The sequence below is a fragment of the Diceros bicornis genome, chromosome 36 (assembly GCF_020826845.1).
Source record: "Diceros bicornis minor isolate mBicDic1 chromosome 36, mDicBic1.mat.cur, whole genome shotgun sequence".
In the NCBI taxonomy this organism is placed as follows: domain Eukaryota; kingdom Metazoa; phylum Chordata; class Mammalia; order Perissodactyla; family Rhinocerotidae; genus Diceros; species Diceros bicornis.
The window spans coordinates 21,201,642-21,217,912 of NC_080775.1; the positions used below are offsets into that span (position 1 = coordinate 21,201,642).

Genomic DNA, 16,271 nt, shown 5'->3' on the forward strand with positions numbered 1-16,271 from the left:
TTTTATAAAATCTGAAAAACAAATGGAACCACATAAGTGTATGTTGATGGGTATTTTGAACAGATAAAATATAAAGTTGTATTTGGGCTTTATTAGCCCTACCTACTGGTTTGAAGGTTAAATTGGCTAATCATAGTTAGAATATAATAGCATTAGCACATAAGGAAGTTATACTGATAATTCTGCTAGGTTTTGGTTAGTGAATAATCGAATGACTCATATTTGTTTTACTACATCTGTACCTGTATAGTTTAACTTTGAATGCTCAGTATTTTCATTCAGTCCCTGTGGCCTAGCAACATAAAAATCTTACTTTTTTGCTTGGCTGGGTACCTTCTTTTTTGAACACTTTTGTAAACCTCCTGTAAGAATGACGGAAGTATGTTTATTCTTTGTGGCCAAAAGCATTTTTCCAGTTGAACTTCTGGAAATATCAGGGAGCAATAGATCTAATCTTCATTAATCATATAAAAGTATTACCATTTGCAGTGTGATAGTTCCTTTCTTGTGGTGTTGACTGGAGAATTTAACAGAAGGTAGAAAACATTTTAACTTCTCTACCATCTGTATAGTAAAAACAGAAGCTTTTATTTTTGCCTGGGCAGTTTTTGATCAGTAGAAATAATGGCTGAGTAGCTTATCTAGGATTTTGAAACTCAGAGCAGTATTCTGTTGATATGTTTTGTTTGTGTGTGAGAATGCACTATAGCAAAATTATAGCTATTGTTCTAGCATTAGAATAATGGGAATTAGCAAATGGAGGATGAAATCAATTGTACAAATTTTAGGACTTGATAAAGTATGTGTAGGTCTGCTCTTTGCTTTTTTTTTGCTCTCTGTAGCATGGTTTGGGTTGATGGGTCACCAAGCAAGGAAGGTTGTGCTTTAATTTATTAGTAAACACAGATAGTAAGGTGCAGCTGTTCCAAGGGGGTGTTACAGTAGATTCAAGGCCAGAGAAAGATTAGAAAATAGGAAGGTGCGTATCAAGAGAGGGAGGATAAAGAGGTCGTGAATGGAGAGTGGTAGAATGCCAACGTTATTTGCCTCACTTGCCACTTGCCTGTTTTTATTCCTTTATCCTCTCTGAAGGTATAGTCAAGATATCAAGGTGAATAAGGTAGTTATCTTAAAAGGTATACTGGATGACACATTTTATTTCAGCTTTATTTAGTAGGGTGTGGGGGCCATTAAAGGTTTTAAAGAAGAAGCTCAACGTTTTCTAACTTCCTGTAGTGTACAGTTATAAAAGGTAGGGTCCTTTGTAAGAAACAAAAACGCATTCCAAGCTTAAATAAGCAAAGAAAGCATTTTTTTTTAATTTTATTTATTATTTATTTTTTTCCCCCAAAGCCCCAGTAGATAGTTGTATGTCATAGCTGCACATCCTTTAGTTGCTGTATGTGGGACTCAGCGTCAGCATGGCCGGAGAAGCAGTGCGTCGGTGCGCGCCCATTGCCAGCAGCGGAGCTCGTGCACTTAACGGCTAAGCCACGGGGCCGGCCCAGAAAGCATTTTTTTTTTGCGAGGAAGATCAGCTTTGAGCTAACATCCATGCTGATCCTCCTCCTTTTGCTGAGGAAGACTGTCCTTGGGCTAACATCTGTGCCGGTTTTCCTCCACTTTATGTGGGATGCCGCCACAGCATGGCCTGACAAGGGGTGCATCAGTGTGTGCCCGGGATCCGAACCTGGGCTGCCAGCAGCGGAGCTCGCGCACTTAACCGCTATGCCACGGGGCAGGCCCCAGAAAGAGCATTTTATTGTAAGGATATAGGAGCCAAGATCCCTAATGTGGAAATGTATCCATGGCTTAGAAAGGGAATTGAATTAGTCTTAATGTTATTTCTGCTTTTCTCTGTGTGTCTGCTTCATTCTTTTCCTTTCTGCACATTTTCTCTGCTACTTACTCCAACAATCAATAGTTAACTTTTTTGACTATTTACTATCTGTTAGATAATGTGCTAAATGTTCTATACCAGTTATCTCCCTTAACCATCTTATCAAATCTGTAACATAGATACTCTGTTATTTTCATTTTATGGGTATGGACATCATAGTTTTAAGAGAAATATGTATGTAGTTGGAGTCTGGGCTGTGATTAAGCTCTCAACCACCATGTTACTTACATATTGCCTCCTGTGGTGAAAGATGGCCATACTTCGGCTCCTAATATTTTTAGTCTCCTATCTCAAGAGACTAAATCTCAGTCAGAATGTCATGTTCCTTTGGGAAAAAAAACTCTGGTTTGGCTTTGATGAGGTGCCTAGTTTTGGACCAGTTAGCCTTGGTTGGACAATAGGGTTGAGTTGCTCAGACACAGTTAGGGAGATCCCTGTGGGTTTGGGATAGTTCACTTCTCAGAGAAGGGGGAATTATGAACTGGTGGTATCTTGACAGACATTGAAGAGTAAAAATCCAGAGCAGTAAAACAGTCTTTTTTGATAAGTAGTTTGGTAGTATATAGAATGAATTTGAAAGGGGAGGTTAGAAACTGAAAGTTTAGGGCCCGCTTGATGGCGTAGCGGTTGTTTGTGCGTGGGGCTTCAGCGGCCTGGGGTTCACGGGTTCAGATCTTGGGCGCAGACCCGCTCACCAATCATCAAGCCATGCTGAGGCGGCGTCCCATATAGAAGAACTACAACTCTATAACTGTGATACACAACTATGTACTGGGGCTTTGGGGAGGAAAAAAAAAGAAAAAGAGGAAGATTGGCAACAGATGTTAGCTCAGGCCTCATCTTCCTCAAAAAAAAAAAAACAGAAACTGAAAGTTTTAGGATGGTATTACTATAAAAATATGAGAGTAGAAAGGGAGGGAGTAGAAAGGAAGGGTGGGAGCATTTTGAAGGATGAAATGACAAAAGGGTGTTGGGTAAAGGAAAGAGGATGATCTAAGATGATTGTAAGATGTCAAGGTTGATGACTATGGAATGTTGATACTGTTAATAATAGAGTAATAGTAATAGAGGAGGAGAGCAAACTTGAAGAGTCAGGAAAGTTCTGTTTTGAGCATGTTGGTTTTGACGCTGCTAGGATTTTTCGTTGGAAATTTAGGATTAAAGTAATGGAGTCAAGTTTGAGTTGGAGCTAAATAGAAGGAAGACTGGGAATCAAAGGAATGGTCAGGGGCTGGCCCTGTGGCGTAGTAGTTAAGCATGCGTGCTCTGCTGGTGGCAGCCTGGGCCCGGACCCCGGGCGCGCACCAACACACCGCCTGTCAGGCCATGCTACGCGCAGTGTCCCGCATAAAGTAGAGGAAGATGGTCAGGGATGTTAGCTCAGGGCCAGTCTTCCTCAGCAAAAAGAGGAGGATTGGCATGGATGTTAGCTCAGGGCTGATCTTCCTCACCAAAAAAAAAGGGAACTGTCAAGAAAGGAGAACCTGCAGAGTACAGTAGCAACACAGACAATTGATTTTTCTGGAAAGCATAGTTAATAGTGACATTGCTGCCAAGGATGCTGAAGGACTAAGAAAGGTTCTTGAGACAGCAGTTGTAGTTCCCTGGTTTGGGCAGAACCCTGGTTACAGGGCATTGAAGAGAGTACAGGTTGTAAGATTAGATCAAATGTTGAAAAAATAAGGAAAAAGGAAAATAAAAATAGATGGAGATTGAAGGAAAGTTTGGTTGGTTTTTAAGGGAAGCTCTTTGTAGATAAACATTCATTGTTCAGAAAAAGCACTTGATTGCTTTATTCACCTCAAGTGAATTTGTATTTTTGCTGAAAATTTTTTGTTAGAGTAATACTATTTACTAACTACTATCATAGTGGTTAGAGGTTAAAACACTTAGTGATGACTGATTTTTGTATTTAAAATGTATTTGTTCTTAATTATGACAGCCTGAAGAGATTTATTAGAAATTTTACCTATTTATATAATTTCAATGAGATGCAGAGAGGGTATTTTAGATTTTAAATATTCTACTTTGAAAACATATTGAGAGCGGATTGTGCAAAAAATAAAATGGCCAGAAGCCCATTAAGAATTTGCATTATTTAGGTATGGCTATTCTAGCTCTAAAGGAAAGACTATTCCTTTCCTACAGGAGGTGAGCTGTAACGTTCTCCTGTTGCTCTGCCTCTTTTTTTTTTTTTTTTTTTTTGGGCTGAGGAAGATTGGCCCTGAGCTAACATCTGTTGCTAATCCTCCTCTTTTTGCTGAGGTAGATTGGCCCTGAGCTAACATCTGTGCCCGTTTTCCTTCATTTTGTATATGGGACGCCGCCACAGCATGGCTTGGTCAGCAGTGCATGGGTCTGCACCTGGGATCCGAACCTGTGAGCCCCAGGCTGCTGAAACAAGCGAACGCACTTAACCATTACGCCATGAGGCTGGCCCCACTCGGCCTCTTTTTATTGCAGTTCTTACTGGCTTCCTACATTGTTAGGGAGGAACTGCTGGCTGGAGTGGAAACCAGGGTTTTGGGGATTCATCTAGGGTTGCACTGTTTTTTAATTTTTGCATAATGGAGATATATAATGCAAATAAATTGCTATAAATTTGTAAAACCATATGAATTATATACCTAACTATATTAATTATATCTTTATATTCTAATTAAAATTATATTAGTGTACATTTAATTATCACAAATAGTTCTGAACAATATAGAACATAAAATGAATATCTGTGTATTCTCCACCCAGAACGAACAAATGTCAGTTCATATTTGCTTGAAATCTTCTGCTTAAAAAGAATAATAAATTAAAAAATTAAGTTGAAGTACTTTTTGTACTCTCCCCAGTCTGAGTCAACCATTTATCTTTTTAGTGTTGTGCCCATCTATATATTTTTTTCTTTCCAGTTTTATTTAGATATAGTTGATATATAACATTGTATTAGTTTAAGATATACAACATAATGATTTGGTATATGTATGTGATTACCACATTGAGTTTAGTTAACACCATCACCTCACATAGTTGCAAAATTTTTTTCTTTTGATGAAAACTTTTAAGATTTACTCTCTTAACTTTCAATACACAATACAGTATTGTTAACTATAGTTACCATGCTGTACATTAGATCCCCAGAGCTTGCTTATCTTATGACTGGAATTTTTTACCTTATGACCGTCTTCACCTGTTTCCCACACCCACGGCCCACTGCTTCTGGCAACCACCAATCTGTTCTCTGTTTAGATTCCACATATAAGTGGGCTCATGTAGTATTTGTCTTTCTCTGTCTGACTTGTTTCACTTAGCATAATGCTCTCAAGGTCCATCTGTGTTGTTGCAAATGTCAGGATTTCCTTTTTTATGGCTGAATAATATCCTATTATGTGTGTGTGTGTGTACACCACCATCTATGTTTTAATAATTATACTACATATATATCCATAAACAACATCTAGTATTGTATTATTTTTACAAGAATGGTATACTGTATATGTGTTCTGCAACTTATGATATAGCTACATCAATACATAAAATCTAGTTCATTCTTTTTATCTTTTTAGTATTCTGTCACAGAATGTACCACAATTTATTTAATTTCCTTGTTGATTGTCATTTAGGTTTTCAGTTTTTCACAATCACAAATAGTGCCGCAATGAACATCCTTGTAAATATAATGAAGGTAGATTTTAAAAAAAATATAGTCTGAGTATGTATCAATAGGCAAGTTTAATTTATTTACATTTATAGTAATGGCTGTTACTTGTGGGCTTATTTCTAAAATTTTATTTTGTGGGTTATCTATTTGCCAGGCTTTTTTTCTCTCTCTTTTCCTTCAGTTGGAGTGATTGAGTGTTCTTTATTCCTTTTTTTTAATTTAATTTTTTTTTTTTTTTGGTGAGGAAGATTGGCCTTGAGCTAACATCTGTTGCCAGTCTTCCTCTTTTTGCTGAGGAAGACTAGCCCTGAGCTAACATCTGTGGCCATCTTGCTCAATTCTGTATGTGGGACACCGCCAAAGCATGGCTTGATGAGCAGTGCATAGGTCCGAGCCTGGGATCTGAACCTGTGAACCCTGGGCTGCCGAAGGGGAGTGCATGAACTTAACTACTATGCCACTGGGCTGGCCCCTCTTTCTTCTTCTTTTTTTTTTTTTTTTATTAAAAGATTTTATTTATTTATTTATTTTCCCCCCAAAGCCGCAGTAGATAGTTGTATGTCACAGCTGCACATCCCTCTAGTTGCTGTATGTGGGATGCGGCCTCAGCATGGCCGGAGAAGTGGTGCGTCGGTGCGCGCCCGGGATCCGAACCTGGGCCGCCAGCAGCGGAGCATGCGCGCTTAACCGCTAAGCCACGGGGCCAGCCCTCTTTATTATTATTTTTTTTTAAATTTTGTGCTGATTTGAAGGCTATATGTTTTATTTCTTTTTTTTAGTGATTGCCCTTAGAATTTTAATGTGCATGCTTTGTATTTTTCTGTAAGTCTAAAATTAATCTCTGTGCTTCTTTTGAACAAAGTCAGGAACCTTAGAATGCCTCGTTTTCCCTCTTTACTCTTTCCCTTGCAAAGTCTTTGTTATTGTTGTCTGTATTTTAATTCTACCTTATTATTATTTTTAACATGGGCTTTTCCTTTTTGCTGAGGAAGATTCGACCTGATAATGCTACGTTATTATTATTATTATTTTTTGTGAGGAAGACTGGCTGTGAGCTAACATCCATTGCCAATCCTCCTCTTTTGCTGAGGAAGATTGGCCCTGAGCTAACATCTGTGCCCATCTTCCTCTATTTTGTGGGAGGCCGCCACAGCATGGCTTGGTGAACGGTGTGTATGTCTGTGCCCAGGATCCGAACCTGCAAACCCCGGGGCCGCCAAAGTAGGGCACAAAAACTTAATGGCTACACAACTGGGCCAGCCCTGGGGTTCTCATTCTTTTCTTCATACTTGTAATTTCTCTTTAATATTGTCTATCTTACCTCTGCATTATAGATAATCTTTTTAGCTCTGTCAAATTCATGGTTATTGTTAATCCAGTCAGTGAATTTCTTTTCTGAGTAAATCATATCTAGACTTTCTATTGTTGTTATTTTTCAATTTGCTTCTTTTTTCCTAGTATCTTGCTATTATTGCCTTAAGGATTATATTCCTTCCTTTATTTATTTGAACATTCAAACCATACTTTTTTTAAACTTCTCAGAGATTTTGGAATTCTTTCAATTGTTTTGTTAACTCTGGTAGTAGACATCTTCATATACTTTGTAATTTTGACTGTGAGCTAATCTTCAGTTGTTGTCCTCCGTGGGATCTTATTCCTCTGATATGGGTTTTTGAAGATGTTGCTGTGGGGAGTTTTTGCATTTGCTTTGTATCTGTTAAGAATTGCATTTGGCTACTAGTAACAAAGACCACATTATAGTGGCTTCTACAAATTAGGAATTTACAAATTTACAAATTCTTTTATTTAAAAGGAGTTCAGAAAGACATTTTAAAGCTTTTATGACAGTTCTCTGAAGTCATTAGGGATCAGACTTTTTCTGTCTTCCTAGTGTACTAAACTTAGCACCTGGTTTTCATTTTCAGGGTTGTCCAACAGTCACAGCGTGGCAGTTGGGAACTGCAGTTGTTGTGACTGCAGACACAAGGGGGACAGTAAGGTTAAATGTGGTTCTCCTCCCAGCTGAGTTATCCTCTTAAACAAGTTTTCCTGAACGCCCCACTCAACAATTTATGCTTAATTTTACTGGCTTTTAATTGTTAGAGAGACTGCAAAATATAAGCCTGTTGATGAAGTGAATAAAATCAGAGTTCCGTTAGTAGGGAAGAAGGGGAAAATGGATTTGGGGTTGGTAAGCAGCAGACTCGGTCAGTTTGCCTGATGGGGTTTGTTGCTCCAGACCAGTTTTTAAGTTTGTTTCTTGACTTAGTTTCTGGCACCCTTTATTTATTTATTTTTGTTATGAGGAAGATCAGCCTTGAGCTAACATCCGATGCCAATCCTCGTCTTTTTTTTCTGAGGAAGACTGGCCCTGGGCTAACATCCACACCCATCTTCCTCCACTTTATATGGGATGCCACCACAGCATGGCCTGACAAGCAGTGTGTTGGTGGGCACCTGGGATTCGAACCGGCGAACCCCGGGCCGCTGCAGCGGAGTGCACGCACTTAACCGCTTGCGCCACTGGGCTGGCCCTGCTCTTTTTTTTTTAATATTGTACATAACTTGTTTCTTTTTATTTCTGTACAGACTTTTTAACCTGTGTACTTGAAATAGAATGCTTTCAAAGTTAAACCTTGTCTAACATTTTTTTCTCTTACTATTTATTCATATCTCATATTTGCTTGTAAATTCAGCATAGCATCCTAAGTTCCTATAGCTTTGAAAGAGATGATTTCAAAAAGTTAACAGATTTAGTGCTTACCACTGTAGATGAAATAGCAAATAGCCAATTTCTGTTGTCTCTCTTCTTGAATTCCTCTTTTACTGTGAGAAAAACCTAGCATAACGGATGACATGAAGTATGTGCTTAATACTTGTTTATGTCCTTTTTTAACCTGCCTACATAACTAGTAAGAGCAATGAAAACATAGGAGTATGTTGATCCATTACCCAGCATATGGTACCTATTTATTCCATTTTTTTGTTTAGATTTAATTTTTATGTTTATGAAAGTGATAAATGCACATAGTCAGAGTCAGGTAGTACCAAAAGCTTCTCTCTCACACACAAAACAGTACCTTGCTGCTGAACTCTTGAACCCTCATCTGATTCCTTAGAGGCAACCCCTTTTGGCTGTTCCTTCTGGAATTTACTTCTATGTTTCTAAAAGGAGTGTATAATCAGCTATTCTTGACATATAAGTTTTAGATGTTGCCTTTCAGTATACCGCACATTTTGGTTAAATCAGTAGTGTTAAACAGTAGTATTTATGTTATTATGACTATGTAAATATTTTGTTCCTTTTTGAGCCAAAAGTATATTGTGATTGTTGTGTTATTTTTAATAATTGTCTTGTATTTTCCTTTTCCTTGTGTTTGTTACTTAAGGCTAAATCTTTATATATCCTCTAGTTGCTTCTTCGTATAATCTTCTGTTTGGTTAATGGATCAGGTAGTCTGTCAATTCAATTTTTCATAAATTCAGTTTTCCTTTTCTTCTCTTTACCTTCTCCTTTCTTTTTCCTCTCCCTCTCCTTCTCTCTTCCTGTTCTCTTCCTCTCTTCCTGTTTCCTCCTCCCTTCCTCCCTCCTCTTTCTCTTTCCCTCCCACTCCTCTCCTGCTTCCTCTCCTCTCCTCCCTTTTTTTAAAAAATTATTTTATTGAGGTCATAATAGTTTATAACATTGTGAAATTTCAGGTGTACGTTATTATTTATCAGTTACCATGTATATGTGGCCCTTGATCCCTTTTGGCCAACCCCCAACCCCCTTCCCCTCTGGTAGCCACTAATCTGTTCTCTTTGTCCACGTGTTTGTTTATCTTCCACATATGAGTGAGATCATGCGTTGTTTGTCTTTCTCTGTCAGGCTTATTTCGCTTAACATAATATCCTCAGGGTCCATCCATGTTGTTGCAAATAGGACGATTTTGTCTTTGTTATGGCTGAGTAGTATTCCATTGTATTTATATATACCACATGTTTATCCATTTATCAGTCGATGGACACTTGGGTTGCTTCCTCATCTTAGTGAAGAGAGGGGTGCATGAGTCTCTTTGAATTATTGATTAAAAGTTCTTTGGATAAATACCCAGTTGAGGGATAGCTGGGTCGTATGTATTTCTATTTTTTAATTTTTTGAGAAATCTCCATACTGTAATTTCCATAGTGGCTGCACCAGTTTGCATTCCCAGCAGCAGTGTGTGAGGGGTCCATTTTCTCCTTCTCCCTTTCTTCTCCTCTCCTTCTCGCTCTTCTCCCTCCTCCTCTACCTCTTCTTCCGCCTTTTCCTCTTCCCACTTTCCTTTTTAAACTGTAGACTTTCCTCTGGGTACCAACTCCCTGCTCCCATCTGGCCTGGTTTCTCTCTCTCTCTCTTTTTTTTTTTTTTGTGAGGAAGATCAGCCCTGAGCTAACATCCATGCCAATCCTCCTCTTTTTGCTGAGGAAAACCGGCTCTGAGCTAACATCTATTGTCAGTCCTCCTCCTTTTTTTCCCCAAAGCCCCAGTAGGTAGTTGCATGTCATAGTTGCACATCCTTCTAGTTGCTGTATGTGGGACGTGGCCTCAGCATGGCTGGAGAAGCGGTGCCTTGGTGTGCACCCGGGATCCGAACTTGGGCCACCAGCAGCAGAGCGCGCACACCCAACCGCTAAGCTACGGGGCTGGCCCCTGGGCTGGTTTCTCTTTAAGCCTGAAACTTCACTATCATCTTGGGAGTTTCTTCTTGCTTATTTTGGATTCCCTGTTTTCTAACCCCTCACTCCCCCATTTCTTCATCTTTAATGGTTTATTTCCTTGTTTTGGTGGGTACATCTTTTAGCCGCTTCATAGGAAAAGGTGCGTGAGAAATAAGTTTTTTAAGGTTTTGCATGTTTGATAAAATTGGTGGCTTTATTATCTTACTTGATTGGTGGTTTGGCTGAGTATAGAATTCTTGGTTGAAAATCATTTTCCTTCAAAATTTTGAAGATATTTCTTCTTTGCCTTTTAGCTTTCAGTGTTTCTGTTAGGAAGTCCAGTGAAGTTCTGATTTCCCATCATTTGAATGTGATTGTTCTCTCTGGATTTAGTATTTTTTTCTTTATCCAGGTTATTTCTGATGTTTTTCTTGGTAGTGTGTTTTCCATCATTCATTGTACTGGGCACACAGTGACCCTTCTGATTTGGTAAATCATATTAGGGAATATGAGTTCAGTTAAGGGAAATTTTTTTTGAATGATTTCTTTGATAATTTCCTCAGTTGTGTGTTTCTTTATTTGTATGTTGGACCTTTTAAACTAATCGTCTGATTTTTTATATTTTGTGTTTCAGTTCTCTCTTTTTGGCCTACTTTCTGAGGCAGTTTCTTACTTTATTTTCCAACTCTTCACTTAAATTTCTAAATTCCATTATACTTTTAATTTTCAAGGGCTCCTTTACGCACTCTGAATGTTCCTTGTTTCCTATCTTCTGTTTTTGTTTCTTGGATGCAGTATCTTAACTCTGTGAAGATATTAATCAGAGGGTTGTTGTTTTGTTTCAGTTTTCTGAAGTTTTCTTCTGCTCCTGGGACTCTCTTTTTCAGAGTTCCTTTGTACTGTTTGTTTTGGCCTGTCTTGTTAGAGACTGCTTGAAAGTCTGGTGACTCTTAGCCATCTATTTGAATTTAAGATAAGCTCTAATGAGTTTATTGGAAGCTCTGTGTGTATGGGCAGGGATTGTTGGTTGGTTGGCTTCTTCATAAGTGATATAGCTGGGTTCTTCAATTAGAAGACCACTAACTGGTTAGTTTACTCAGAGAAAAATCCTCCAGTCATCTGTTGGGTTATTGACAAACCTGGTTACCAGTATTCTTTGAGCCATGTGGTTGCTGGAATTTCACTATTTAGACTTAGATTTTCAGCTAATTCTTCTTTTTCGATATGGTACCCCTTTCCTCAGCTGTGCCTGGTGTCCCCAAGTTCAGATTTCCTCTTGTTTACCCTTTCTGCAGTTTTCTAGAGTGGGGGAGAAACAATTACTTGGTAATGTGTAGTGGAGAAGGAGATTGGGGATGGGGGGCGTGGGGCTGATTGTTTTCTGGATTATATTCTGTTTCTCCTGTTTTTAGGCTCACCTGAACCCATCTCTTCCAAACACATACACCACCACTGGGCATGTGCGACTCTCTACCCTCTGATGCCTGGTACCTAAAGTTCCTCCAGTTTCTGGTGCTTTGTGGTCTAAGATACATTGTTTTTGGGCTTGTCTTACTGCAGCAACCTTTTCTGATCTGTTAAGTCATTTACTACTTGTCTCCTTTCTAGCTTCCAAAATTTTATAGCTGTTGTCTTCCCTTATGTTCTTTTTGTTTTTGTGGCTTTATGCCCTTTTGTCTCATATAGTGGAGGTTTAGGAAGGAGAGGAGGTAGTTTTTAAGTGGAATTAACTACCTGTGCTCATGATGTGGTCTTGTCCCATTTTTTCCAGGGTCTGGTTTTAGTCTGTCCTTTTTACTTGATTTTCCCCCTACTCAGCTCACAAACATTTTTTTTTTTTTTTTTTGAGGAAGATCAGCCCTGAGCTAACATCTGTGAATCCTCCTCCTTTTTCCTGAGAAAGACTGGCCCTGGGCTAACATCTGTGCCTGTCTTCCTCCACTTTATATGGGACGCCACCACAGCATGGCTTGACAAGCGGTGCATCCGTGTGTGCCCGGGATCCGAACCGGCGAACCCCGGGCCGCCGCAGCGCAGTGCGTGCAGTTAACTGCTTGCGCCACCCGGCCAGCCCCTCACAAACATTTTTGAATCTTCCCATAGATTCTGCTTTCCCTTTACGTTTTTCACCTTTTTCTTTCCTGTTTCACTAGCAAACTTCCTGGAAGAATAAAGCCATAGTTGATATCTCTGCTTCTTCAACTGCGTACTGTAGTTATGTTTAATGATTGAAATATAACTTAGTTGTCATTTTAAGCAAAAGCATATGAAATCTGCATTTGCTATAATACTCTCATCATGGACACTATCCATGTTGTCTTTCAGTGACCCTTCTATAAAGATCCATGTACAAAAAATGCTTTTAATAATTTAGCATCAGGAAAATTGTCTCTCTTGAGGATCTGGTGTATTTCCTCCTTTTTGATAGCTCTATGATACACATTCTTTTTTTTTTTTTTTTTTGTGAGAAAGATCAGCCCTGAGCTAACATCCATGCTAATCCTCCTCTTTTTGCTGAGGAAGACCGGCACTGAGCTAACATCTATTGCCAATCCTCCTCCTTTTTTTTTCCCCAAAGCCCCAGTAGATAGTTCTGTGTTATAGCTGCACATCCTTCTAGTTGCTGTATGTGGGACGTGGCCTCAGCATGGCTGGAGAAGCGGTGCGTCAGTGCACGCCTGGGATCCGAACCCGGGCTGCCAGTAGCGGAAAGCGCGCACTTAACCGCTAAGCCCTGGGGCCGGCCCTATGATACACATTCTGTTTTTCTTTTTTTTCTGGCTGCCAGGCAGCCCAGAACCAAATCTGGTCTTTAGTTACATCAGTTATATTAATCTGATTATTATTTTATTTATTTCCTTCTCTTCCTCCTGTGGAGTTTAGGACTTCACCTCTTATCTCTGTTTCTCTGCGTGTTGATTTCATTCTCTCATACTACAGACTCTCTACTTCCTGAGGCTGGAACCATGACTGCTGGCAGCTCTTGGCTCTCATCTTCCCAGCCCCTTCTACCAGAAGAAGGGACTCTCTTGAAGAATCCTGGGAAGGACTCTGATTGACCTGTCTTGGATCATGTACCCACCGTCCCTGTGGCTGGAGTGGGGAGGGTACTATGAATGGCAGCCCTCACTAGAACTGCATAGTTGGAGTCAGGGGTAAGAGCAGTTTCCCTAAATCAGGGGGTTGTCCCTCATACTGGCTTTCAATGTTCACTTTTCTGTTTTTTATTGTTATAATATAGGTCAGGTATTTGTAGGCTGTCTCAAATCATTTCCTGAAAAATTTTAGTTATAAATAAGTACATAAAATATCACAAACTCCTATTCATTCATCCTTCAGGCAATTACATTTGGCTCTTAAGTCCACCACTGTATTGATTTTGCTGTTAACCTCAAATGGCCAAATCCGAAATGTTTTCAGTTTTCATTCTACTTGATTCACTTTCAGCATTTAAAACTGTGATCACTCCATCTTTCTTGCAACTCTCTTTTCTCATGACTTCTGGGAAACTGCTTTCTTAAACTCTGATCTCTTTAAACCTTGCCTTTTTGATTCCTGTTTGGCATTACTTTCTTACTTCTGTAAAATTTAAGTTACATGATTGCTTTTCTGGCCTGTTTATTTGATTACCTCACCGTAGGTAAACTTATGCATGCTTATGGATACCTCTAGGCATCAGTATCACCTGAACAATTTTTTCTAGGCTTCAGCTCCATATTTGCAGTTACCTTCTGGATATTTCTATTTAGGTATCCTAGGCATCTTAAATTTAATTTCTCTAGTTTATAGTCGCATAATCTAAACTGTAATTTTTTTGTCTAGATTATTGCAGCAGCTTAAATTATTTAACTTTTGATAAAGTGACATATTGACATGGTTCAAAAAATATACAGTGGCAATTCTTCCTCCTAAGCCTGTCTCTTATTTGCCCAGTTTTGCCTCCCAGCTTCCCACTGTTACTAGTTTTTTATTCATTTTCCTGGTTTCTTTTTTTTTGTGAGGAAGATCAGCCCTGAACTAACATCTGCCAATCCTCCTCTTTTGTTTTTTTTTGCTGAGGAAGAGCGGCCCTGGGCTAACATCCATGTCCATCTTCCTCCACTTTATATGGGACACCGCCACAGCATGGCTTGACAAGCGGTGTGTTGGTGCCTGCCTGGAATCCGAACTGGTGAACCCCGGGCCGCTGCAGCGGAGTGCGAGCACTTAACTGCTTGCGCCACCAGGCCGGCCCCTCCTAGTTTCTTTATGTATGTACATGCTTATACATATATAGACTCTTGTTTTTCTTCCTTTTCTATAAAAAGGTAGCATATTACACATTCTTAGAGTGAACTTCTCCCTTATGTTCTTTTTACTTCTCTCCTTTTCAATACAGTCCCTCTCTGTTTCAAGATTATCTCCTACGAAGCAAATAACGATTGTCGTGTCCCAATTTCTTATAGTGTTTCTCAGCTCTTCGTCCAAGGAAAAATTATTTTCTGGTCCATGGTATTTCCATTAAAAGTATTATATTTCATACACGTTTAATTTCTGCACAGCTTATGGCTGGGTAAACACACCTCCTCACAATAAAAAATCTAGTTCTGTAGTTATACAGTAGGGTCAGAAATTTATAATGGTGTTGCTCTAGTGCCAAGTAGAAATTACAGCTACCACAACACGATGTAAACTCTTCTTTTTCCATCTACCTTGTCCCTACCCGTCCTATTCTCACTTTCCCCACTCGATTCTTTACATAGCTCTGAGCAGACAAATAATCTCAAAAGGTTAGTTTCTATATGCTATTCTCAAATGCCACCAGTGCTTTTCTGTTGTCTAAGTCCCAAAGCCTAAAGTATTTATTGTCCTCTAAAAAAAATTTGCTCTTGTTTTAGTACAGTGCAGGCATGCTCATTTTTGGATAATTGAGGAAAGAAAGATAAGTAGAAAGAAAAAAATCCATCATCCATAATCACCCAGACATATCCAGGTAGTATAGTAGTAGTGTTAAAGATCGTGTGCTAGGGCCGGCCCCGTGGCTTAGCGGTTAACTGCGTGCGCTCCGATGCTGGCGGCCCGGCTTCGGATCCCGGGCGTGCACCGATGCACTGCTTCTCTGGCCATGCTGAGGCCGCGTCCCACATACAGCAACTAGAAGGATGTGCAGCTATGACATACAATTACCTACTGGGGCTTTCGGGGGGAAAATAAATAAAATCTTTAAAAAAAAAAAAAAAGATCGTGTGCTTTTGAGTCAGATGGACTAGATATATGACTGGGCAAGCTTATCTTCTAAGCCTCAGTTTCCTCATCTGCAAAATAGCGTGGAGCTCTGTTTATATGTCAAGTACCATCAGGTGATTTACATAGAGGAATATATTATTTCACCTTCTCAACAGGACAATGAAATATAGGTACTATTTTTATCTATTTTTTTTAAATGATGAGGCAACTTGAGGTATAGGGAGGTTTAGTAATTTGTTCAGGGTCACATAAAAGTGGTTAAGCCAAGTTTTGAACCCTGGCACTCCATAGATGATGCTCTTAAGGGCCGTGCTGTACTTCAGATTATAGTTCAAACAAGTAAACAGAAGTGTTAATAAATATGTTATTTTAGAACAGGAGAAAAATGAAATAGCATCAGCGTGGTGAGATTAGGAAGTATATCATCTGTTATAAGGACACTATTCCGTCATGGTTGGATCTTTTCTGAAGTCTGTTCCTGCCATTGTGTGTGTGTGTTTTAACCCCTAGTTGCTACTTTATTCCCTTTGTCTTTAAAGTTAGGATAGAGAAATTTTTTTTTTTATCATTTTATTTTTATTTATTTTTTCCCCCAAAGCCCCAGTAGATCGTTGTATGTCATAGCTGCACATCCTTCTAGTTGCTGTATGTGGGACGCGGCCTCAGCATGGCCGGAGAAGCAGTGCCTTGGTGCGCGCCCGGGATCCGAACCCGGGCCGCCAGCAGCGGACCGCACGCGCTTAACCGCTAAGCCATGGGGCCAGCCCTAGGATAGAGAAATTTAGGTGAGCTGCATCTCTGTTCATGAAG

The 16,271-nt window shown here is 39.5% G+C and overlaps 1 protein-coding gene across 13 annotated transcripts in view; it reads left to right on the forward strand.

The window, feature by feature from the left end:
* Window positions 1-16,271, forward strand: part of MLLT10 (MLLT10 histone lysine methyltransferase DOT1L cofactor) — a 269,667-nt gene that overhangs the window by 13,416 nt on the left and 239,980 nt on the right. The window contains exon 1 of one of the 13 annotated variants that reach the window (XM_058532549.1): window positions 13,224-13,390. The exons of the other annotated variants lie outside the window; for them this stretch is intronic. The gene's annotated coding sequence lies outside the window, so the exon portion shown is untranslated. Of the gene's footprint in view, window positions 1-13,223; window positions 13,391-16,271 lie in introns of those variants that run through there. 13 annotated transcript variants of the gene reach the window in all.